Raw genomic sequence first — 25842 nt, 5'->3', positions numbered from 1 at the left:
TTTATTTAACACTCCATTCAGTCAAGTATCTGTGATGCTCCTGTATCAAGATGTGTCACAGAAATATTTCACATCTAAAATGCGCTGTACAAGCATTCAGGATAACTAACAAAACAAGAACCAGAGAGACTATGAGCAGCTATTATACAAGAAATTTGTCCAGATAATACTCATAATTGTAGTAGTGTAAATGCCTGATCTATGTAATAAAAGTTTGGCAGAAAAGGCAAGGGGTGTAGCAGTTTGAGAGAAGCACTAACAATACAAGCAGGATGGCTTTCAAAAGTTAGAAATGTGTGGGCAGGACAGAAATTAGCAAGAATCTTTAGTCTTTGGTGATTAAGACAGCTTTCTCAAGGGATCCTTTCAGCCCCGCCAAACAAATTCCTCACCAAAGGGGGCAGAGAAGTGTGTCTTACGAATTAGCTCAACTAGAAGTTACCATGCAGGAATATTGAGTGAAATTCTATAGATGACTTGTGAAGAAGGTCAGACTAAATATTTAGCCATCCATTTTTGGCATTCAAGTGTCCTATGTGAAACTATTCATAGCTGTTAAGGTTTGGTTACAGACTGGATCATATCCAGTGAAATTTCAGTAAACTAAGTAGCGTGTGGTTATAAACTGTGTTGTAGAAGCCATAGCAGTACAGTGTGGCTTGGGACTGGCAATTGTAGAGCTTGATCACTGTAATATAGCTTCTTAATCATAAATACTGTGGGGTTTTTATTGAGTTAGAAAAAACAATAAAAAGCCAAGCCATTTTAATAGATACACATCATATAAACTGCTATGAAATTGAGATACTTATTACTCATTTCCTGTAGAGTAAAATCATGTTTGATGCTTAGCAAACTGCTATACCTACAATTCTGCAGTCTTGTCATAAGCGAGGACTATGCAGTATGATAGCATAGCCAGTAAAAGCTAAGCTTACATTGAGAACATATCACTTAGAGTTCTTCAGATTCTACCTGACGTATTTTTAAATTTTTTTTCTAGGAAAAGTTGTTGGATTGAAATTTCTCAGTGAGTTGCTGACTGTTTTCAGTATTCATCGATAACTCAACAATATGGGAGTTTGTAGTACATGAAAATGTGTTTCGTCAAAGAGTTATCAATAAACAAAGTCTGAACTGACAGTAAAAGACTTCTTCAGAGAATCCTGTGAGCCAGGTCCTCTACCTGTAAAAAGTCTGGCTCCACTGAAGTTGCTCCAGTTTACCTCAGCACCTGACCATCTGGAGTCTCACTTGGCTGCAAGGGAAGGGAAGTTACTCTTTCCAGACCTGATGCTAGCCCACTTGCAGTAAACAAAAGTTCCTCCACTTCCTCTACAGACACAACAAAGTGCCTTCTCAGTTGTTTCGTATCAAGTTTCTGAATGTTAGAAATGAATATTGAAACAAAACAAAACACAAGCCAATGGTATTTATTGTCGTACTGACTTTTTGAAAGCAAATGGCTGCATAACAGTATTTGAGATCTCAGTTATTTTTCTGCATATTGAAAACTTGCAGCACCTGAGATACCACCATGGGTAGCAGCCAATCCTGAGACACCTGTGAAAGGACAGGCAGCCTCCCTCCCCTAAAGCCTAATGTGGCCTCATCACCTTTTCCACCTGTGCCTGAGTAGCAAACAGGAACCAGCTGTGTAACATGCACAGCCCACCCAGCAGCAGGCAAGAGGCTGTCTTAGAGATCTTTTTCACTGTTTGTGACAGAAACAAGGAACAAACAAAGCACACTCGGGACAGAAAGCAGGAAGAGGACCAGGGAAAATGCTGAAGTAGGTTCTGCCTTTGAAAGACTGGTCTGGAGCAGGATGGAGAGCCATGAGCCCAGTGGTTCAAACTGCTGCTTGGACTGCCTGTAGCAGAAGTCACTCACAGTAAGGAAAAGGAAGGAGCAACCCCTCTTGCAAATACAGGTATTCTGGACTGGGACCTGGAAGAGCAGGTGTACACCTATGGAAAACAAGGTAAGATAACCAGAAATAAAATTACTCAAACATAGGGGCACAAGAACATGGAGTAGCCCAAAATTTTTTTGAACTTTTGTGAGGACATGTTTGAAAGTTCTAGTGAGATACATAGGAGATCCTCCTTTACAGGTGTACAATTATACCTGATCAGAGAGAAACAAGTCGGAGCAGTAAAAGTTTTGTCACCATAACTATTTACAGTAGGGATTTTCGCTGATACTGCTAATGCAGGCACATATCGTGCCTCATTACATGCCTGACCTAATAGGGCTAGCAAAAACTTAAAATATTGTTTTAGCTTTAGTAACTGTTGCCACCTGGCAAACAACCGTGTCATCTTCTAGGGTAAGCTCATTGTGAGTCAGAATGTGGAAATCTCTCATTTCTGCTGCACTGAAAAGAAATACCCTACAACAGGGAGTTTGGGATGTATGTCTACACAGGACGCTTGTATTTTGGATCAAATGAATATGGCCGTAGTTACCTATGTGCGATTTCTTCCACGCTTCCAGTTGGGGCTGTTCATCTTATTCACCTCTTGAAAGAATCTGCCCTACAAGTGCTCCTAATGTTAGTGCAGCACCAGTCACTTCTATACAGTTCTGTCTGTAGAAAGCATTCCCCTTAAACTGTCTTACATTTGCTCCCTGAAAGCCACGTCCTCTTGGAGAAAGATTTGGACTTTCTTGAATACAGCTTTGATCACTAAAACTATGTCTCTATCCAGGGTTTCTGCTGGCACAAAGTGCACCTTTGTTACAGGCTGTTGGCACTGCACCAAAATGCAAGTTTGTATAACAGAAAGGGGGGATGGAGACAGAAAGTTATGTAACATACAGCAACACTAAATATCACCTCGTGTTCTACTGTGTGCTTAAGTCTATATGTCCAACGCATACCACCTGCTTTTCCTCTCACACATGCAAGGCCTAGGCTTGCAGATGGACATCTGGAAGACTCAGAAGAACGGGTAAAACTATGAAAACAGATTCATGGATTAGTAACTAGACTTCATAAGGAGTGTGGATTGAAATAGTAAGTCACAGAGTTGTATTCAAGTAATACTACAATCAGAAGCATGTCTTTACTTTCAAATGACTATTTCTGCTGTAAAAACTACTGCTGTGTCTAGTCACACTCTAAATTTTCTAGTATTTTCTTTGTCTTTTTGATGTTTTAGGTATAGGTAGTTTGAAATTTTTATGTTTCTAAAGCTGCCTCTTAATGCAGAGCTCAAAGGCTAACCAGAATTATCTTAGATTATGTTATGGGCACAATACACTTCAAAGTAATTTTCATATAGGTTAGCTCAATAGAAATTACTCTTACACTTTAAAAGGAAATGCGTGTTCCACAGTAACTCCTTATTTCTGTCAGGATGTAATTATATCAGCCAGATAAGGTAAAGCAAGCACTTTTGGAGACAGGAATTTATCATAGTTTATATGGCTTTGTTGCATATGACAACTACTAAAATTTCCCAGGCTTGTAATTAATAATGCTGGCACTGAGAAAGAGGGAGAGGAAGCGATCAGGAGAGGTAGCATTTTACTATATTGAAACAAACTAAGATTGGTAAGGACAAAGGCTACATGAGGAAGGGTCATTAAAAAAATGAGGCAGCATGGAGACATTTTCATATTTTTCTCTATAAAAATAAAACTAGAAGATGGCAGCTGAGAATTGACTCATTAGGCCTAAGAAAAAGACTTGTCCCAGGAATAACGGGGGAGGAGGGGTGTGTTAATATTTAATATTAATTTAAGTTAATATTTTATACAAACTTTTTTCCATTGCCTCAGTTGCTATTACAGGATTAAGTCAAGACTTCTTGCCACAAATAAAGTGTTTTGTAATTTTATTTACAGTACCCTCAGCCTCTTTGTCACCATCTGTAAAAGATACATGAAAGGTTCTACTGGTTTGTCTAAATTTAAGAGACAATGGGGACATCATAATTTTGTAACTTGGTAATGTGTGTGGGGTCTTTTATTGAGGAGAAAAGTTTACTGGCTTACAATTTTTTTTTTTAAAGAAACATTTGTTTCATTAACAGTCTGCCTTCATAGACATTGCATTGCATTCAACTTTCTAGAACAGTGTTGAGAAAGCTTAGTTCTATTTTAAGATAGAATTTCTAAGATACTGATTACTAGTACAAGTATGCTAGATTTTCAGATATATTTTATTCTTCAAGATAACATAAAAGTTGCCTACAGCTACTTCAATAGTTAGGGTGAAACAGAGCAATCATCTGAAATATTAACAGGATACCATTTGTCAGTGTGCCATGTCACAGTTCGTTCTTACTTTCTTTTGTACTTGGCAGGACTACTAGAATGTTTCTTTTGCTGTCATTCATCAGTAGATTACCAATATACAATAAAGAGTGTTTAGTCCATATTGGGGGAAGGCTGCATTTCTTTTCAAACTATTTTACTGTAGAGAAAAAGATGTGTGATCAAACATAGGCTATACACCAACAACAGAGCATGTTACTCCATTTACTCCTTCTACTGCAATTAAATCCAAGAAAAAAAACAAATTACAGAGTGAGGGGCAAATTTCACATCAGTGTAGTAAGCAAGGATGTGTAATACCAAAGTAGAACAGAAGATTCCCTGATTTTTCAGACTTTTGCTTGTCTCTGTTTTTCAGAAGTACAATAGGAGCTGGAAGACACACTCTTGTAGCATTTCTATCAGTGCTAAAGTACTCCACTTGGTTGCTGGTTCATAGAAAGAATTCCTTCAGCTTGGTCAGCCTAACTCAGGAGTCAATAATGAGTAGGAAAGAGAGGGAAAAGAAGGGTGAAATCTCTTTAAGTATTATCTCAAAATTACCTTGCCTTTGAACTCACTCTGTTGGGATGGGATGAGAAGCAGTAGGTGCTAAGGCTAGACCCTGCAAATGATGTTAGCAGTAGCTAGGGGAGGGCAATAGGCAAAAGTATTCAGCTGATGAATAGTACCAACCTTCATGCTTCAAATTACTAATTAAATCCCCACCACACCCATAATTAATACAAAATTGCAGCCTAGAATCAGATGGATTCTATTAGTGCCTTCTAAATTGCATCTAACAAAGAAAATACCCAGTGTATTAAAACAGCATTTACTGTACCTACCACTCAGTCATTTGCCGTTAAGTTTATTCTCAGTCTTTCCTACTCTCATCTGTTTTCTTATGTATTCGTAAAATCTGGTTGGTTAAAGCTGAACTTTGAAAGCTTGAAAGTATTCATGGCATATTTGGTTTATTCCATAACTTTAGCCACATGGCAATTTTAATTTCAGCTCATAGTACTGAAGACAAGCAAATTATAATTTGAGGGAGCAAATGTTTTCAGTATTGTTTCAGTTATTTTTAATCTGTTAGATTCAGGGACTTCCTCATGGTTCCTGAATGAGAGAAATTTGAAGATACTGGCCTGTCACTGTGGTTCCTGCCAAAAAGGCAGGTGGAACACTCAAGAGTTGTAGTAGCTGCAGTGATGAGCAGAGACAGTCGAGAAAAGCAGGCAACCTTGGAGTGAATCGTTTATGAAACGTTCATTTTTTAGACAGCAGTACTTCTCTCTTGTTTATAGATAAAAAGAATTGTGTCTGATGTGGTCATATTTTCTCCTCAAACAAAGATTATAGTCACTCTTTTCTGTATATTTTGTTGCTAAAGTGCTTAACAACAAACAAGCCACTGGAGTTACAAATGGAACACAATGAAGAGCCTCCCCTTGAAAAGTATAAGGTTAGCTGTTAATCATAGAATCATGGAATGGTTTGCATTGGAAGGGACCTTTAAAGGTCATCTAGTCCAAGCCCCCTGCAATGAGTAGGGACATCTCCAACTAGATCAGGTTGCTCAGAGTCCTGTCCAACCTGACCTTGAATGTTTCCAGGGATGGGGCATCTACCACCTCTCTGGGCAACCTGTGTCGGTGTTTCAGGTATCAATACAGGCTGGGGGATGAAGGGATTGAGAGCAGCCCTGCCAAAAAGGACTTGGGGGTACTGGTGAGTGAAAAGCTGGACATGACCCAGAAGGCCAACCGTATCCTGGGCTGCATCAAAAGAAGCATGGCCAGCAGGTCGAGGGAGGTGATTCTGCCCCTCCACTCTGGTGAGACCCCACCTGGAGCACTGCATCCAGCTCTGAAGCCCTCAGCCCAGGAAAGACGTGGACCTGTTGGAGCGGGTCCAGAGGAGGGCCACAAAAATGATCAGAGGGCTGGAGCAGCCCTCCTATGAGGAAAGGCTGAGAGAGTTGGGGTTGTTCAGCCTGGAGAAGAGAAGGCTCTGGGGAGATCTTATTATGTGGTCAACTACATTTTTACATGATTCTTTATGTGTCACACTAAAGTCAGTACAGTTACTGATACAATTTTAGGAATAGTGTCTTTTTCTGTCTCTTTAAATTTATCTTCCTGTTTAATTTTGAAAACTATTTTTATGGGTTTTGGAAAAGATAGAAGTAGAAGGCATATAAGCTTTAGTACGAGATACATAGAGACACTTTAGGTGGGGGTGAGTGTAACAACATGTAAATTATTTCTATGGATACACAGCACACTTCAGGGAATAATTTTTTTTTTTGGCTCCCCATTAACATGAATTATTAAAATTACACTCTTATTATGAAATTTATTTGGCTTGCAAATGCCGAGGGTAGGGTTTCTTTTTTCCTGAATAAGCAGTTAAGTGATTTGAAACCATTTGTATGGTATAGATGAGTAAGAGGAAATAGCTTATATATGTATTTGCAAGGCTTCTAGTTAGCATGTAAAACTTATTTTCAGACCAGTCTGTTCTGAATTCATCAATTGTTTATTGGGGAATTAATTATGTAGGAGAACATTTCAAATGGAAATACAATGCCAGTCTTTACTGAGGCCTTTTGAAATGTTTTTTGTAAATCTCTATTTTCAGTTAAGCGATGTGTTACTCTGTAAAACTGGCAAATTCACTATCGTTGAAGCTTAACAGATATTTTAAACTTGGCAAGGAACAGTATCTTTTACTGATGTGCATTGTTAAAGAACTGCTTATTACATAGGCATATCTCTGACATTTTGAATTCAAGGAAGCTGCCCTTCCAGAAAAGCTTTTTCCACACCATCAGCACAGACTCTGTGACACTCCGTATTACAGATAGCTACTGACATAGATGAGAGCTTTGCCTTAAACAGCTAAAAAGCACAGTTTTCTGTTCTGTACTTGAGGAACTGGCTAGTATGCTCGTCTCAAACTGCACAAAAGTTCAATGCAGTTTGTTATTTTGCATGGAGGTGGCTCAAAGTTTTCCCACTAAATGATAAAAGAAACACTGAAGGACTTGCATCCTATGTTTGGTCTGAATCCCTCTTTAAATCAAAGCTCCCAAATACACTAAGGAATGCAAATAGGCAGCTAGATCGAATAAATCATTAACAACTGTCTTATAATTAGAAAAATGGGTGAATTCTATGATAAGCAACTCGGGTTTGTTTATATTTCATCTGTCAAAAAGCAATCTGAAAAATAAAATCACCAGAGTAATGGGTCAAAAGTTAGTTATAAATGCATCAAATAATCAGGGCTTCTAATGAAGGAAGGGTCACTCCAAAGGGCTGTGAAAGCAATTATTGTGCTAGGGTTATAGCATGTGACCAGCAGTAGTCTGTGCTGGCAGTGGGGACGGTGGGGTAATTTAAATCACTGACACAGTGGTGGCTTGTTTCCTTGAAGTACTAGAAAGTGAATTGCATATTCCTTTCTTTGGCTTCTTGAGTTACATCATCAAGGGGCATATACTAAGATAACTCAGTGGTGATTTGATGGAGATGCATGAAACCAAATGGAGAGAGTAAACTGGGATCAGTTTTTCACGCTCTTATTTCAGTACGAGAATGAGGTGGATCAAGTGAAGGTGGTAAGAGCCAGTTTCAAAACAAAAAGAAGGGCAGGGTTCCCTATGGAACAAGTAATTGAGCTGCGGAACCTCCCAGCAAAGAAGCTGTGGATGCTAAAAGTTTGGATGAATTCAAGAAATGAGTTAATGGAAGAGATGTCTGTGAAGGGATGCTAAATTTATAGACACATCATCCAAATCTGGAAGTCTCTAGGCCAAAAATAGTTGATGGTTTGAAGAGTTCTACTTAAAAAGCTAAACGAGTTAAAAGAGTTTTACTTTAAAAGTGCTCATTGCCGTTCTTGGAGGTAGGATATTGATTCTCATGACCTTTGTCTGGTATAGTACTGCCTTTCTGATGTTAACATTTTATTTTCAGTTTGCAGCTCATACTGTCAGAGGAGTTTGGGTCACTTCTGTAGCCTAGCTTATGTAAGATTTATTATAAAAGCAAGTCCCTTAGGGGCCCCAGGGCTTGAAATACTTACCTGCCCAAGAAGAAGGAGGGAACTCACTATGATGTTTTTTTAAATAGATATGTTCTGATCTGGCTTATTTTCTAATCACGATTTGTTGGCATCTTGCAGCATCACCCTCTCAACTGACGTGCTAAAATACATACTGAATTTCTGTCAAACTGTATGGACTTGGAATATTTTGTCAGCAGTTCTAGAATTTACAACATCTTTACACAGTTAAGTGGAAATTAGAACCTGGTTGTGCAGGTTTGCTTAGGTGTTGCTTTCATTGCTTTATTTCCTTCCCTCTCCCCTTTTTTTAAGAGTAAAATAATCAATTTATGAGACCAGCAAGTTATTCATAGGTGTTGTGATACCCAACAGATCTGAGTTTTCTTTGCTTCAAGAATCAACTTGGTTTGGATTGTGTCTTAATAAAACCTAGCGTTAGAAGATGGAGCGCTTTGGTGGCATAAGCGTGCTCGCTTTCCTGGTGCATATTTATTTCAGAGGGTAAGCATTCAGGTCAAGGGCTTTGTCTTACGTGCCTATATAGAGCATATCCTACTTTTACATTGAGGGTTGTATAAATATTCAAGAATATAGTTTGTTCTCTATGCAGGATGTTGGAGTGCTTTATGTAAAGGTTAATGAAGTTCTTCTCCCAACACATCTGAGAGTTGACATTAGTCCTGTTTTAAAGTTCTGAACCAGAGGACATGTAGGTTGAACAGCTCGCACAAAGTCACACATTAATTCTGTGGCAGATCTAGGAGGTTTTGGCTCCCAAGATAACTGCAAAGCTTTACTTTTAGTGCTGAGCAGCTTGTACATAAATGTTAGTGAATGCAGCTAACACTTACCTAAAACCATTTTGATTAAAAATAGTAGATGTCCAGTTAAGTACTGCAAATGAGCCTATAGGGATAAGGTTTCCTAAGCTCCAGAATAAAAAAAGATTTTTTTTGTGTACCTATTTTTATTTTAAAATTAATGCTATGAAGGAGAAAACATAGATGCTTTCCATCCACTCTAGTTTACTATCACTGAACATTGTAGATATGGGGCGCTGAAGGGCTTGAAGTCCTATAAAGTTCAGTTGTTCATTGGCCTAACAATCCTGAGAAGCTAGGCCTTAGATTCTGCTTATATTTGAAGAAGCAAATTTAACTGTGGGAACAAACTGTGACAGGTAGGTTAATTACATAAGCTGCATGCCTCTTAAACAGGCAGCTCTGCACATCTGCTTGAATGAGTCCAAGGTTTATGGTAATGTCTGGATATCTAGACACAGGAAGAGAAAGGATAGGAAATCTGTACTTTTCCGTAATGACTGCAATTGTTAATATACATTGTGTATGCTTATGCCTGTACGTGCGTGCCTGGATAAGTGGATGGGCATAGGTCGTTTTCCTCACTGGGGAACAAATGTTCTCCTGCTTTTGGTTCCCGTGGAAATGAGCAGGAACATATGGATTCGTCCTATGCATACCCTACATTCAGGCTCAAAGAGCCACAGGATCCAGAGCACAGGAATAATATCTGTCTGCTATCCCTAGATGTTCAAAATCATAATTCCCTGGGCAAAAGATTGGATGTCTGTAACTTTTCTTAGTAACTGAAAAATCATCTGAGTAAGAGGGGTCCAGCCTTTGGGAATCAAGCTTTGGTCATTTTGTTATTGTTGTTTACACTGCCAAAAAATGCCTGTGTGTGTAGAGGTGGATTTGCATGGGAATTAATTCTGATTTTGCAAAATATGATCAGGTGAAAAAACTAAGATGAAAAAAAAAAAAAAGTGTGTTGGCTCATTCCAGGCCCACTGTTCCAGAATGTGGGATTCTGGTACCTGGAGAACCTGTACCAATGCAAACTTGTAAGGACGTCAGGTGGCAACACTGTAAGTGGTAGCTGCACAAGTGTTTTAGGGATTTACATTTTGGATTTAAGCACCTACGTAACAATTAAGCCATATTTGCATGCCAAAATTCTCTACCAGCTGGACAGTGTATGTGATATGGCTAAGGCTAGCTTAACATTGAGGAGGAGCAAATAAAACTGTTGAAGAACTTGACTCAATCCAAATGCAACCATAGAACAGATGACTTTGTGGAGGTGTTTTAAACAAGTGCTGAGAGTAAATTCAAAGCCCAAGCCATCAGAAATGCTGAACTGTCCCAGGCAGAAGTGAGAAAAATGAACGTTTTTGTGGGTGAGACTTGGATTTTTGCTTATGTCTGATAAATCAATAAGAAAGGAGATGCAACTTCTGCTTGTGTCATGGGAAGACGTTTGCTAGTTTTCTTTGCTGTTTTCTTAACAGCTACAGCTCTTTCAGAGTTCAGTGAAGCATTCCAGCCCTAATGGAGTTGCAGTTGGTGCTAAAACCTCTCATGAGAAAGTCTGAGTCTCATGGTCCCCTTCCTCTATGGTGAGACGAAGGTGGCTTCTTTGGTGGCTGTTGACTCTGCTGGATGAGCTAGAGATTCAAGTCATAACAACTCACCTTCTTTACCTGTTCTTTTTCTAGTATCCCCAGTTCATTCCTCAAACTGTCACTCAATTGAATTTAAGTCAAAAAACTATTCAGCCCACTGTATCCCTAAACCTTATGCCACCCGAGTCTCACAAAAATCTGTTCACACTGTATGTTTGGTGGTTCTTTCCATTTCCATCTCTATAGGTTAAAGCCATTTTGGGAGAGGCTTAACCTCTTTGTTTCCATGGCAGAAAGGCCATTAAGGTAACCAGACTCAGAGGCTGTTGCACTGACTAGGAGGACTATATTAAGCCTTTTCTGCAAAGGTCAAGCTGCATCAATGACCTGAACATTCTTCAGGAGGATACAGGCAACCTTAGAGCACCTCTGATGAATGTCTTTGTTCCCAAGACTTGTCTGAAGTTTTGTACACACCTTTGCTAAGTAGCATGCTTTGTGGAAACTATGAGGCCTGATACAGGTCTCTGAAAGGTGACTTTCCAGTTACTGTTCTTCTAGGAAATCTTCATGTTTGTAATCTACATGGGTTAGGTTTATACTGGTAACAGTCACTCATATGTGCATGTGAACAATCACCGCAAATAAAGATGTAGGTTACTTCGACTTACCCTGACATTTTTTGAGAATTCCTATCCCTACATGCATTTTTTTTAGTCCTGTTGTCTTTCTGTTTTGCCTTGGAGTTCTACCAGGATATAATCTGAGGTCCGGGACTGAGCAGTGCACTTGTGATAATAAGATATCCACACTGTTCGGACACTGCTAGGGCTAAAATGCCTCTAGCTTGTTTTGCTTGTACCCACCTATGGCATGAATGTATTGACAAACTATGCATCCCAAAGAATCTCTTGATATTTTTGATCACTATAAAACTCTTAGTTGGTATTTTTATTTTCATTCTAGCAACTGCCACTTAGAAGACCTATCATGACTACTGTATCCTTGGGGGATTGTTACATGGAAATATATAAATATGAAGATAAGGGTCATTGGTCTTGTTAGAATAATTTTTCTTTAAATGTATAGAATTTCTGAAATCTCAGAAGCAGGGATGTTTCGGTAAGAGAGATGAAGGCAAATTTATTTTAGAAGAATAGGTAAAAAATATAAATGGTCCATACAGTTTGTTACTATCACACGTTTTTCCCTCATTTATTCTAAAAATGTAATAAAGTCACCCTTCTCTCTTTACTCAGTTTTGTTGCTCTTTCATTTATAAAACTTTTTTTTTAATATCCTCCTGATGTTTGCTCTTTTGTCTCACACCTGCCTTGTCACATTTGTTCATTTTAATTTTAGTGGATGAAGAAGCTCATTTTATTGTCTGCTTTCTTATCATATTAGCTTCTTAGATTGTTGCTGCAGGATAGTTAAGGAACGTGGCTTTCATCTGAAATAATTGGCAGATTGCATCAATTCCTGGGTGAGGGAGAAAGGAAGTTGCACGTGCATATTGCACATAAATTGCTTGTCGTGTAAAATCTCTTTGCCTGTATACTTCTTGTTTTAGATATTTTCTGTGATATTACTTTGATCGAGCTGTACTTCCTAGAATGTAATCAGGATTTACTAGAGCTTCATTCCCCATCCATGAGTTGCTCACTTTGTTGAATGTCTTGCATTCAACAGATAATAAAAACATTCTTAAAAAGTGTTGCAATTTCATAACTCTCCCTGTGCTGACTTCTTTACTTATCTACTTGTCTCTGGTCCCAAATCAAGAATATGTTTAAAATGACTAGTAGGAGAGGAGGCCCACAGAATTTCATGAGGCTATTAACAAACTTGAATCTAGGTAATTGCTTAAATACATTCCTGAATGCAGAACTAACAAAATAAAAGGACTGTATTAATAGATCATTAAGAAGCAATTAACCTGTTTGTTTTTCTTCTGACCTTGAGACCTGTGATCATGATAGCATGTGTTATTAATTCCTTATAGCTTAGCTTGAGACTCTTCCTATATGTGTTCTTTTCCTATGATTCCATTCAAACATGGTATTGAAGGTATGCTGAAAAACGTTTTCATGATATACATACTATAATTCATAAGAAACTGTAATGCTAAGAGAGGTCACTAACTTTGGCATGGTTTATGGGCGAATTCCTGGCATACATTCTATTTTGTTATACTGGTATATAAAGAAGGGTAACTAATTTTGCTTCACTGGAGCTGTTCCAGGTACTGATGGAAATGAGGTTAGAACTGATTTGCCCCGTTATAAATAAATTGAATAGCCATGCTAAGTGTGAAGAATGGCTAAAACTCAGCCAAATTAGTACTCTAATAGAAAGTTGTCCATAAACATTAACAAGAATTCTTTCAGTATGTCCATAGTACAGTTGGGACTATGCTTGCTCCAAATACCTGACATAATTCTGATACAGCTGAACACAATGAAAGAAAAACAACCTTGGAAGTACTACTTGTAATAGAGGAGATATGAACTGCTTTGGACCCACTTATGATCACTATAAAACACTATTGATGTAATTGAATTAAATGTTATTTAGGACTTTGGTGGGTAAGTCTAAGTTGTGGAAATGGATTTCCTATAATGCAGTCATAAATGCATGTATATATTTTATGTATAAATTTTAAATATATATGGATGCATATAGAATTTATACTTGCAATAATGAATATTTTTATATGGGATATATCCATAGTCGAAGAGAAAACTACTTAGCTCTGTGGGTTTGAAAGAAAATCAGTGCATTGCAATTTTTTGGTTGGTTTCTTTTACAAAGAGTTGCACTCTGACATGGTTAAACACACAAGGCTCTTTAATTTTCTTGTTGTCTGTATTTATATTAATGTGGAAAATGCTTGTTTTGTTATATTGATATGTTCAAATTTAAGTGTGAGACAGAATGGCTGTCTAGTGCTGTCACTGGAAAGAAGGAAATTTTAATTAAATTATTTAACTGAGCTTTACAGTTAAAGGCAAAGTATAGTATGTGAAACACCATAGAATTCATCTTTCCAATGAAATAATAGTGTTCAACTAATCATCCTTTGACAATGTGTGAGATACTTAAAAATTTCAAGGATCATAAAATGCTGAGATCTAAAAAGTCAAATGATATTCAGTCCTAGCTGTAAGAGCAAGATTACTTGAAGCTGAGTGGCAGGCTTTAGGATTTAACTACTCTCAGAAAACTCCCAATATCATTACACTGTTTCATTGTATATACTATTTTCTGTATTTTAAAAGTAATATTTGTCGATGTAAAGTCTACCAATACGATGAAGAAGCAACACAGAAAAGCTAGCTAAAAGATAAAGCCAAAAGAAGGGCCTGTAAAAGAGCACATCAACAGAAAATTGGCAGAGAATTTTCCTGTCCACACTGGCTTACTGGGTCTGCCAAGAAGCAAACTGCATTAACCCAAATAGCCCTCCATGCTGGCATCGCTTTCCTGCTGGGAGTGTCCATGATGGCACAGATATCTCTGCACAGCATTGAAGCCATGTAATCGGGTCAACTGGATGTGACCAGGTTAAGTTGGTTTTATATCTGATTAAGAAGATTAAAGAAGAAAAGATACTTCTTATTTAAGACCTTAGAATTTTGTGAGGCTTCTATGTGCACTTCTATTTGAGGAATTTTCTTATCAATATGAATTCTCCGTAGCTTTATGTCACGGTAAACCAGTTGTTTCCACACTTGTTTCTCTTTGCCAGTCTTTTTGCTTGCTTGATTTGTAGTTAAATCCAGCAGTCTGTATCTTTTATCTGTGCTCTTCTTGGTCTTCCTCTCTTCTTCCTCTTTTCAATACATTCTTGAATGGTTATCTTCTTTCGACTGTCTCTTTTTTTTTCCCTCCTGATCCCATGATCTTGTTTTGTAATTTCTTGTTAATCATATTGACAGCGTCTTTTGACATACCACTCTTTTAGCATCCAGTTATAAGATTGTTGCTGAAACTGTGGTTACAGCAGCTCTGAAATCTGGGGAGGTTGTATTTGATCTAACTAACATTACTACCCCCCCCCCCATCTGTTTCTCTTCTTTTTTTCTGTAAAGCAAGCAACATTAAAAATGAAATCTCTGAAGCACCCCTTTTTCTCAACCTCCAACTCGCATAGGTATATATGTTGCTTTTTAGCAAGCTGTTGTCTTCAAAAAGCATGGATTTCTGTTTTTCATGCTGACCCTCATTTTTTTCCAGATCATTGATACATTTGTCTTTTTTGGTTCTGTAGTACTTAATTTCCTTCAAGTATTATTTTTGTGGGAATTACTTTGGTCAGTACTTGAGCCTAGATATAAAAACTCTTCAACCCACTGATGTTCTTTCTCCTCCATTAGAACCATAGAATGATCTCTTTTTTACTTAAAGAGATTAACTGAGAATCTACACTCCTAGTATATATACCATGTTGAAATGTTCTGTGGCTCCTTGGACCAGCTGGTAATCAATGTTATACAGTCTGCATACCTAAAGTCACAGACTTCCTCTCAAATCTTTTAATGCTTTCCTCTGTGCCATCTCTGCTAGAATGCTGGACAACTCACCTTTTCCTGTATGCCTTTGTTGTTTGAGAGTCACTGTTACGTTATTCTCACGTGTCGTACACAGCAAATTTATGATTGTGGTAAGTTTTACACAGTAGCTCGTCTAAGTGTGATAGAAAACCCATTTCAAGCATCATCAGCCATAACCAATCATTTCCCACTGAGTCAAATGCTTTAGTGAAGTCAACAAATGAGACATGATTACTGAAGTATTTGAACGTGACTGATCATGGTCTTGAGGTTTGTCCTTTGTGCTTCTTCCAAGTGCATGTCATACCAATTCACGTTGATATTCTGAGTTGTTTTTTTAATCTTTGAATCCTTTCCAGAATAATGACCTTGCTTCCATGCAGCATCAATGAGATTGATTTGTAGTTGTATGTTTCTTCCAGTATTCTTTCTTAGGTCCTGGAACATACATTGATCTTTTCCAAGAATCTGGCTGCCCTCCAGTTTCCCATAGCTTCACGAGTATAGAAAGCAACTTTTCTACTGCTGCTGTTCAAGAAGCTTTATTGGTGCATTATCCTGTCTTTGAATTTTTCCATTCTTCATTCTTTTAGCAGCATGTGCTGCTTTAGACTGTTAATGGTGGTGGTTCTGTTTTACCTGCTCAATCGATATCATTTATCTGTTCCTTACCCTTACATAGTTTTTGACAGTAGTCTTTCTGTCTGCGATTACTTGCTTTTCTTTTACCCAGACTGTCACCTTTGACTGAGTACCTGTGATGAGAGCATTTAAGCAACACTGTAGTGACAGTGCTACAAATATCTTATTTGAATCAACCATTATGCTATCTTCTGAATTTTTGGTACACCTTTTGATCTCCTCATTGCAGTTTTTAAAAATTATTATTGAATTTATATAAATTATTCTCTGCTTATATTTTTTCCTATCCTAAATAACCCTTAGTAGCTTATCTAGGAACCCTCTTTCTTAGTAATATTCTGTTCTCACATATTTCAAGAACATTAGTAATATTTGTTTTACTAAAATTTGGTCTGTTACTTAATGTTTGGATTTTGCTCTTCTTTCAGTTTCAAGAGTGCTTGAAACCAGGCTTTAGTACCTAGAGTATGTGTTCTGTTACATACACAAGGTTGAAACTCAACAAATCAAGGCCTTCTCTTCCTTTTACCTTCTAACTCTTAAGTACAGCTAATGAACCACAAACTGTACCAGAGTAAATTCTCCTTTCATGCTGTAGTGGTTTCCATCTGACTGACTGTGCAGGTGTCCTTCTGATTTCCTGACTGTAGGTTTGGCACTGTCAGGGTGTCCCAATCCAAAGTTGGGGGAGGTTTCGATACGATCCCAAGGACGAGATTAAGATGCAAACGAGGTCAAATGCCGTACAACCTTTTGACTTTATTTTGGTGAATGAAGGGGTGAGGACCGGGTAGGAAGATGTGGGGGGGGGGCGGGGGGGGATAAAGAGAGAAAAGGAGAGAAAAAAGAGAGAAAGAGCGTGCTCAGGCGGGTGAGAAGAGAGCCACGTAGGGGAACTAGCTACCGCCAGTCTGAGTCCGGCGTTGTCCCGTCAATCAAAGGTCCCGTTGGTCCAGCCTCTGTATCCGCAGGAGCAGCTTCCAAGGAGCATGCGGGGTAGAACGAGAAGAGAAAGAGGGCCTCAAAAGGCGCACGTGGTCCTTTTATAGGGCCATGCACATGTGCAGAACGGGTCTGCGTACATGCAGTTTGCGCTTCTGCTTTTCATGCCCTGGTGTCTGCGCAGGCGTGCGTGCAGTTCATGGCCCCGCCTTTCGCGTCCTGGTCTCTGCACAGGCATCCTGTGGTGGTTTCGTCGGGGGCTGGATGTCGAAACCAGAAGATGGCGGTAGAACGGCAATGTCGAGACAATTCTGGTTCCATAACAGTCCTTGACGCAGGGTGTACACATTTTGCTTGGACAGACTTTCAGTACAGAATTCCACTAGATGCTAGCCCTTCCTTTTTCTTTCATTCTTGCCTATATTTTTTCCTTCATGTTTCCCAACTTTGGCATTCATCACAATAGAAGTACCTCTCCCTTCGTAAATATAACTGTTTAACTCTTCCATTCATTCATAATGCAGAAGTAGCCATGTAGATTATGATTCCTCCTCCAGTGGTATAAAATACCACTGTGTTCTTTACTGATATTTTTAAATTATTTTGACCTAACTCATGGCCACAATTCCCAGCATATCTGCTGTCTGTAATTGTAATTCTTTTACAATTAATGCAATTACTTCAGTGCAAGATGTTTAGAAGTTCCACCCATTAATTTGTTTTCTTAAATTTGGTTGATTTTGATTTTTGCACTCAGTAGCCACAACAGCTGGCTTTGGCCAAGTTACATCATAAAAGTGCTTTCTCAAAGTCTAACCCCTCTCTTCCGACACCAACCTGCTGATTTCATACTTTAATGAGAGAAGGAGAGGATTGAGAGGAATCTCAGTGATTTCTGCTCTGAGTCTATCAGGTCAAGTAGTTCAGTCTGCCCCAACGGAAAATTAATTTCCTTTGTATTGATAAGCGTATTGGAAAAGGTTAAGTACCTGCTTCTGTTGTGAAATCAGAAATTATTTCTCCTATTCATAAGTCTGTCTGATTTACAGCATGTATTTAATATACATCTAAACAGGATTTCTCCTCCATTAAGAGGATGTACCCAGCACTGTTGTACTCCAGAGCAAGGATGTTTTTCAGATTTTATAGGTAAGCTGTGTTGTAAATACTTAAAATGTGCAATTCTCTCCATGATATCCTAAGTCCAGCTATTGGGCTAATGGTCTCAGCAAAACTTATTGCACTTGTTCAGCATGGTACTTCTTTCAATATTCTAGCTCTTATTTTCTCCGTTTAAAGCCAGGATACTCTACATGTAGGTTACACAAACTGAAATTTTAAACAGTAGCTTTTTAACAGCAGCAATGACAATAAAATTATGCCCTGTGTATATGAAAATGGAAAATACATTCTAAACATCTCAGATGTCTAAAAACCAGCTGAATGAAATCTCAAACATTCTGAGAAGAAATATTTTGATTTGGGGCTGTGTACATGAAAGTTTAATATCAAAATAAAATATTTTCAGACCATCTTCATGCAGAAGAGATGATGGAAAATACTTTAAAGCTATATTGATAGCTTTACTGGAATTAGTATATGTATACAAATAGGTATCTATGGACGTTGACTTCAAAATCTTTTCTAGACATCATTCTGCAGTCTTACAATCATGGGTAGTCCTGTTTTTCTCAAAGAAAATGTTATTCAATTAATAGAATTATTTTCTCTTGAAACATATTTATTTATCCTCTGAATGTGAGGGATAAAATGTTTGAAGTACCAGAAATCCAATCTTATTTTCATAGATTTTACATTTCTGAATTACCACTCCTCTACATCAGAATTCATCTAGCCTTCTGAGCAATAGTTTAATGTGTGAAGCAGAGAACCGACATATGATTTGGCTTTCTTCAAGCGCATAAGGGACACAAATGAGGAGAACTGCAAGAGCACAGAAGAGCAGAGCATCCCATATCACGGGGGTTAGCATCACGGATTACAGCAGGTCAAATGAAAAGTGCAATTGTATGTCCTCAATGAAAAACTGCCATCTGGCTGATTTTTGGATCCAGATGTCACATTTCTTTTTAGCCTGAGAATGCAACAACTGTTTCAAGGTTTACTTGGGGGGAAATGCAGCCTGTATGGAGGAGGCAGATGTGAAGTAGACATAAAGATTTTGGAAAGTAATTAGAAAAGATTGGATATTCTGTTTTATACTCTTCAGAGATTTGTTCCACCTGGTTTACTGTTATTACAAATGTTGGGAATATCCTTGAAATGTCAAATAAGACAAAAATGTTTATGCCTTTTTACTATATGTGCAAAGTGTTTGGATAAAAGCTCTTGAATGCTATAATTTTTTTAATGCAGCAGTCTTTCTGTAGAACTGAAAAAGCAATAGTTACTAAACCACTTATTCCAACAGCGTGCTTCAATTTTAAAGAGTATTTACAACATAAATGTTCACTGAACCATTGATACCAATATAATACTTAATGTGACCAGGATCTAAAGACCAAAGATGGTATTACACAAAGTCACTAAGAAATATTTTTCCTGGTGGGGGAGGAAGCCTCCAGGAAACCACGTGATCATGCTGAATTCATTGCCCATCAGAATGTACTCTGCCTACAACAGAAAATGCCACTACACTGATTTGAAGTGTGGTTTATACTCATTTTTTTCCCTGCTTACTTGTAGGAGCAGGGACTATTGTTGGTGATGATATGTAAACGGATAACATAGCATTATTTTTCAAAGTCTATCTAGCATGATACCTTCTTCTCTCCCAAGTATACATACCATGCTGTACCTGCTCTTTCTTACACTGAGAGCTTTATGGTGAAGCTTTATGGTGGCAGCAGCTATCTGAAAGAAGGAGGACTTCCTTCAAAAGAAGGGCCACAGACTCCGAGGCCTGCAGACTAGACCACTGGCTCCAGACAGAATTTAACGTGGAGGGTTTTGAAATTTGAACCTGAATCCAACTTCTGACTCCCTAAATCAGTTTGAGTCCATACTCAAATAGAAGGATGAAGAAATGCTAGTTAAATATTTATGCATTGAATATTTAAGTATCACTACCTGATGCTTTTTATCTACGCCATGGTTCTGCTTCTCTTACAGGAATCAAATTGGTACAGGATTCATACCAGCTTTTGAAGTCCAGATTAAATTAACTTTAGCAGTAGAGGGATCATAATGGCAATTCTGTGGCAGCATTGCAGTCTAGAGAGAAAGGCATGCATTCTTCAGTCAGCCTGGGGCTAAACCTGGAGGTATCCCACCATCACTGTGATTGTTTTCATAAATTCTCTTTCAAGCTCTTGTTTGTATGTACATCATGCTTTGGGAACATCTATGCAAGAACTGTTGATTACAGAATTTTTTACTTCACCTGAATGCACAGCACTGCTTTCCGAGCCTCTTCCCATGTGCAGCATTTGATCATTAAATGGGCAGAAAACATCACACACTTTCATTTATGCTGCTGACTGAGCTAGAGGTTCTTTTTTTTTTTTTTTTTGCTCATTGCAGTTGAGTCTAATTGCTGAATCTTGCTTTCAACTTTTATTGGTTTTAAGTCTTCTTTCAGTACCTTCAAGAGCCTGTATTAGTGGGCTTTATTCCTTTATGGGGCCTAGGCCTTGGTTTCTTCTACCATGTATGCTCTCATGTATGATGGTAACCTCTCCCCCTAGTTCCAAGATCTGTGTCTTGAAAGTATCTGATGGGCATATGTCCCACCTGTGCTTTCTAGAGGGAAACATTGTAGCTATGTGATTTATCTCTTTAGCCTTCAAACCTAGGGCACCTCAGCACCATCACAAAATTTTGAGATAAATTGCAGAGCTAAAAAAAAAAATATATATAATTCTTACTTCTATTTGTTACTGTTTACAAACACATATTTTCAGGAATGAGGTGCTATTTTTTTTTTTATTGGATTTGGTAGCCTACAGTTTTAAAAAAAAAATGTTTTGCACGCTTATGCCATAACTTTTTATACTTCTATTATTAAAAATACACTATTCCCAGCCCGCCTTTCAACTGGCTCTGAGCCTTCTCCCTTTTAGGGAATGCTCTTGTGAGAGTCTCCTATAGGAGGCTCAGTGCTAAAACATTGACAAAAGGGGCTTTTAGAGGTTTTCTGCATTCTAGCAAGAACAGAGGATGGGCAGCAATTCTGACTGAGAAACATTTGAGTCATTTTTTTTTATGTGAAAACTGACTTTGGGAGTAGCAGCTTTTGTCCACAATCCCTTTTTTCAAAAGGGAGATCGGTTTGTCTCTCTCAGCCTGTAAGATGTTTACAACTGCACCTTGATCATCTCTTTATATCAGAAAAATCATTATTTCTAGATAAATCAGGATCATTACTAATTCAGGGTCCTGCCTTTTGGTCTGTCCGTTACTTCAGCTAGCTCCAGTTCTTATATGCCTAAGATTGCAGGGCTTGAAGACTTTTCCTTATGTACATAACCAGCTCCTGTAAGATAAGAATTCATATAATTCCTAAGTTCTTATTCCTGCAAGACCACATTAAGGTTGTTGCACAGCCTGTCATATTGGATGGTACAATTGATGTAATTGTTGAGAGAATAAGTGACTGACATGAGTTACAGCTGGTAACTGGTGTACTGCCTTTTTAAGAAGGGCAAAATTTCTTGTGAAGTATGGATTTTTGTTCAGTTTTGGGTGCTAAACCACATGTATGAAAAATCTGTTTTTAGTGATTACTTCTTGGTTTGTTTAATTTTGTATTTTTAAAAAATCTAATTGGTTTGCCCTGTGTCTTCTGAAACTTACTGTCCTAGCAAGTCATTTACCTTTGGCTACATATGAATCCCAGAACACTGGTTTTACTACTCCATACTGCAAAGGCCAGTCAGAAACAGCAGTGATATCACAAATTTAACTACTCACAGATAATGCTGCTGCCTGAAGGTATGCAATTAGTCATTGGCAGAAGCCTAGCCCAAGTGCAGTCCTGATCCCATGGCCAGTTCCCCTGAGGGGTGGGAAAGAGGTTTGCTTCAGAAAGTGGAGAGCTAGACTAATCCTTTGCTGGAGCCCCATCTCAGCCTGTGGATGGCAAGTGCCTTCCTGCCAGAGTCCTGATCTTTGAAATATTTGTCTCGTCTCTTGTCTTGATTTGTGGAAGCTAACCCAGTGGTTCCTCTTCCTCTCCAACCTTCCCATCTAATCTGCTCTTCTTCCATGAAACTCCAGAAAATAAGATATTTGGTATGGTTTCTCTTCCCTCACTCTAGTCTTCTTTCCATTGAATTTTACACTAGCGCTTCCCTAGGGTCTCAGGAGTTGCAACACACGCTTTTCTAGAAACATTGTATTCTTACATACTATCCTAAAATCTATATGTTAACTTACTTAAGGACATTTTTGGTCATATCCCTCAACAGTGTCATACCTAGAAAATTTAAAACTGACTGCAAGATGATTATATGGAATCAGGCACTGCATATTTATTTAGAAAATAATACATAAACCAATCCTTGCAGTGAAGATGTATTTAATGAAAAATAAAAGCAATGTACTAGCTCTTTGGCAGCTTTGGATGTATAACAGGTGTTGTTACAGGTACCCATTGAATTGTTTGCTTACATTAATTTCGTGTGTGATGAAGAGACCCAAGTAAAATTATTCGGAGTGCTTGACATGCAGAAGCCAGCAGATGTACAAAACTGCTTGTTGGAAGGTTACCATATGGTCTGAATGTCCTTTGACAGGTTTGGAGGAAGTTGAAATCCCGATCACATCATCAAACTAATAAAACATAGATTTCAAATAAATGCTTTCCTATTTTATAAATATATAATGTTGCTTTGATAGAGCAGTCAGTGAAATATGGATAGCTCCAAGGGGCCTTTCTGTATAGAACTGCTAGAAAGAAGGGGGTCTGTGTTTATAATTGCATTATTTTTATGTTCTCATATTTTTAAACTGCCCTAAACCCCCCAAAAAATCTAGCCTCCTTGATCTGCTTGACCAATCACTCATATTTCACTCCTTACTGTCCTGTATCTATCCACAGTTTTACTTACTATTATCACTTCCACATGTAGTTGTGTATTAGACTTTGTTTTTCAGTTTTAGCATCTATTGTGTATTGACATCATGGAAACACATAATCATGTTTTTAGTTTTCTTCCTGTAAAAGGTTTTCATATCATTTTTGTCTTTTGGAACTTAACAATCATTGATCTATGGTATGGGAACACAGTCACCCATCTGTCGAGAGAGCATTGAGCTAAGACAGAAAACCTCAATGACTAAGCTTCAGAATCCAGTTCTATTTTGTGAGCCTTGAAGTGCTGTCTGGGAATCCACCAGAAAATCAGTGAGTTAGAATGTTATACTTCATGTAATCAACACAATAAGAGATATCAGATGAAACAGAGTTGTTTCATGGCCTGTATTTACTATTGGGTGTTAATTTCAGTATTGCTATATATTTTTATTTTTTTACCTCCTCACTCGTATCTCTGATGTATTTTTATAAAGACAGACAAAGCCACAGGATCATACTTTTGGCTTGGCTGAGCATCAGTGATCAGTTTGCACTTCTATAAAGTTAATGCTGAAGCTCCCACTTCCTCTCTGGGTAGGTGGGAAGGTAGCTAATTATTCAAATATTAGGTCATTGTGGGTGTTCTTGTTTACATGTAACCTACAGATAAGCAAGACACACTGCAAACAGTATTTTAATGCTACAGAAAAGAAACTAATGGTGTTTTTTTCTATTCATAGAGCTGCCAACTAGTGAGTGCTGCTTTAATTATTTGGTATTTTCTTCTTCACTTGACGTGACATAAAGCAAAATAGCTCCAATTACATAAATACATGATGAGGGGATTTTTAAAAGGCTCGTTATGCATATTTTGCTGCAACTGAATGCAGTCATGCCTTCAAAGCAGTAAGTCAATCCTTTCATAATCTCATTGATGGCTCTTTAATCCAAAAAGTCTTGAATACGTGGTCTGCAGATGAGCGATACACTATAAAACAAAATTACTTTTTTCTAACAATGGTGGCCTATAATGAAAGTATTTATGGCCTAGGTGGAATTATCTTAGTGTCTGGATTTTCTTACTGCTGTGAATTTTTCTACCAGAGTGTAAACCACTGGAAACATAACTCCAAACTGTAGCAGCACTGTTATGACATAGACCACTGCCACAAGATTGCTCTTATGAATGTCTCAAATATAATGTAATATGATTAATATTAAATATTTGGCTTTGAAATACTGTGACACAAGGTCTAATTCTTATAGTTTGGACTGAACAGAGCTTTTAGTAAGCTAATTGAAAATGATATTTTTTTATTATTATTATTTCGCTTTAAAATGGCAGTGACTGAAATAGTAATTCTTATGGATGTCTTTAGTGGCTAGAGGTTCTAAGATGGAACTTGCACCTGAGTTTCCATAATTTGACCTATTAAAATATCATGTTACTTTTTTTTTTCTAGTTTGATTATTATTTTTGTGTCAGCAATCAAACACATACACAGTTTTAGGGAAATAGAAATCTACTGTCAGGACTTAGCAGTGAAAGAAAAAATGAAGTAATTTGGTCTGTATTTTATGTTATTTTCATTTTGATAGTTTTTTCAACAAGTAGTTGAATAAGCACGTGAACTGTCCACCCCTCTATGTGTGACTCTGCCAAAGATACAACTAAGAAAGAAAGAGACACTAATTGATATACTTTGTCTGAAGACAGCTCAGAAGTACAGCAGCCAATCCATACACTAAGAAATATTTCCTATATAAGACTTGATTGTACCAAGTTCCATGGCTCCAGAGTAGCATTTTACCAGATTTCCCTGAAGCACTTGGCATCATTGAGAGCAAGTTAAACTTTGACAGCAGGAAAATTCCCTTGTTGCCTTCTGGAGTAGTGAAAAATCTTAAGGGAAGTAGTGAAAAATCTTAAGGGAAACAGGTAAACTTCATAATCTCTCAAAACACAGTTGCCTTAGGTGGAAGTAGTTGTGACATTAAGATAAATTTTCTGCGTGAGTATTTGACCTATGTCCCTGCTTCTGGAAAAAGTTTTGATTGGGAAGCTCAGTGCCAGGAGAATATGTTTTGTAGCCATAGTTTGTGCTCCCAGGCAAGAAGCCCATGAGAGGTCAGTGGTTCAGGAAGAAGTTTCATACTGTTTCCATTTCATAGCTATTTTATTTAACTTCTTTAAAAATATAAGCAGTCCAGCCTTTTTCTAGTCTTCAGCTTTACTGTATGAATCTGTAGGCATGTGCATATGAGCACTAGTACCTGAATACATGGAAAACAGGAAAAAGTTCCCACTGAGTATGCGTCATGAAGGTTCTCATTAGGGTATGTCCTACCATTAAAAGTCACAACGGTTATAACATTTTTGCTTTTTAGGGACTCCTTTTAATATATTTTTTGCTCCTGCTGGGGGAGGAAGAATGTGGGTCCAGAGAGAAAAGACTTAGTTACATTAGAGGAGGTGCTTTTGACGTTTTGACTTAGACTTTGGTTTCAGTTTTAAGATATTTAATAAGCTCCTAAGCTCAGCTACAAATGAAATTCTTTAGCTAAGTTTATAACCGACCATCTAGGTTAGCTTATTGTCACCTTTAGTGTTTATAAAGATTGATTAGTCATAGTATTAATCTTTTGATCTAATTTATTTAATTTAATTCAACCAACATTGAGGCTAACCTATTGATGTATTAATTTCACCTTTATTTGATTTTGATTTAAAAGTTGAATTGTGTTATTCTTCATTACAGTGTGTTAGTATTACTCAAGTGACTCTGGGTGATATGTTTTCATTTGTTCAATTTTTTGTTTAAACTTAAAAAAAACAAAAGCCAAACCCACCAACCTGCTGCTTTCTTTTATGAAGCTCAGTGGGTCCAGACCCTGTG

At 37.8% G+C, this 25842-nt stretch overlaps 1 long non-coding RNA gene across 1 annotated transcript in view; it reads left to right on the top strand.

Annotated features, from left to right (window-relative positions):
* The first annotated feature begins 1409 nt into the window (after positions 1–1409).
* Positions 1410–25842, top strand: part of LOC148054768 (uncharacterized) — a 61196-nt gene continuing 36763 nt past the window's right edge. The window contains exon 1 of the long non-coding RNA XR_015706554.1: positions 1410–1984. This is a non-coding gene — a long non-coding RNA (uncharacterized LOC148054768). The remainder of the gene's footprint in view (positions 1985–25842) is intronic.

This window comes from Nipponia nippon, unplaced genomic scaffold, assembly GCF_047370975.1.
Source record: "Nipponia nippon isolate SJK-2023a ecotype South Korea unplaced genomic scaffold, ASM4737097v1 scaffold_3, whole genome shotgun sequence".
Lineage (NCBI taxonomy): Eukaryota > Metazoa > Chordata > Aves > Pelecaniformes > Threskiornithidae > Nipponia > Nipponia nippon.
Note: the sequence above shows the minus strand (reverse complement) of the source record. Positions and strands in the feature narration are given on the sequence as shown.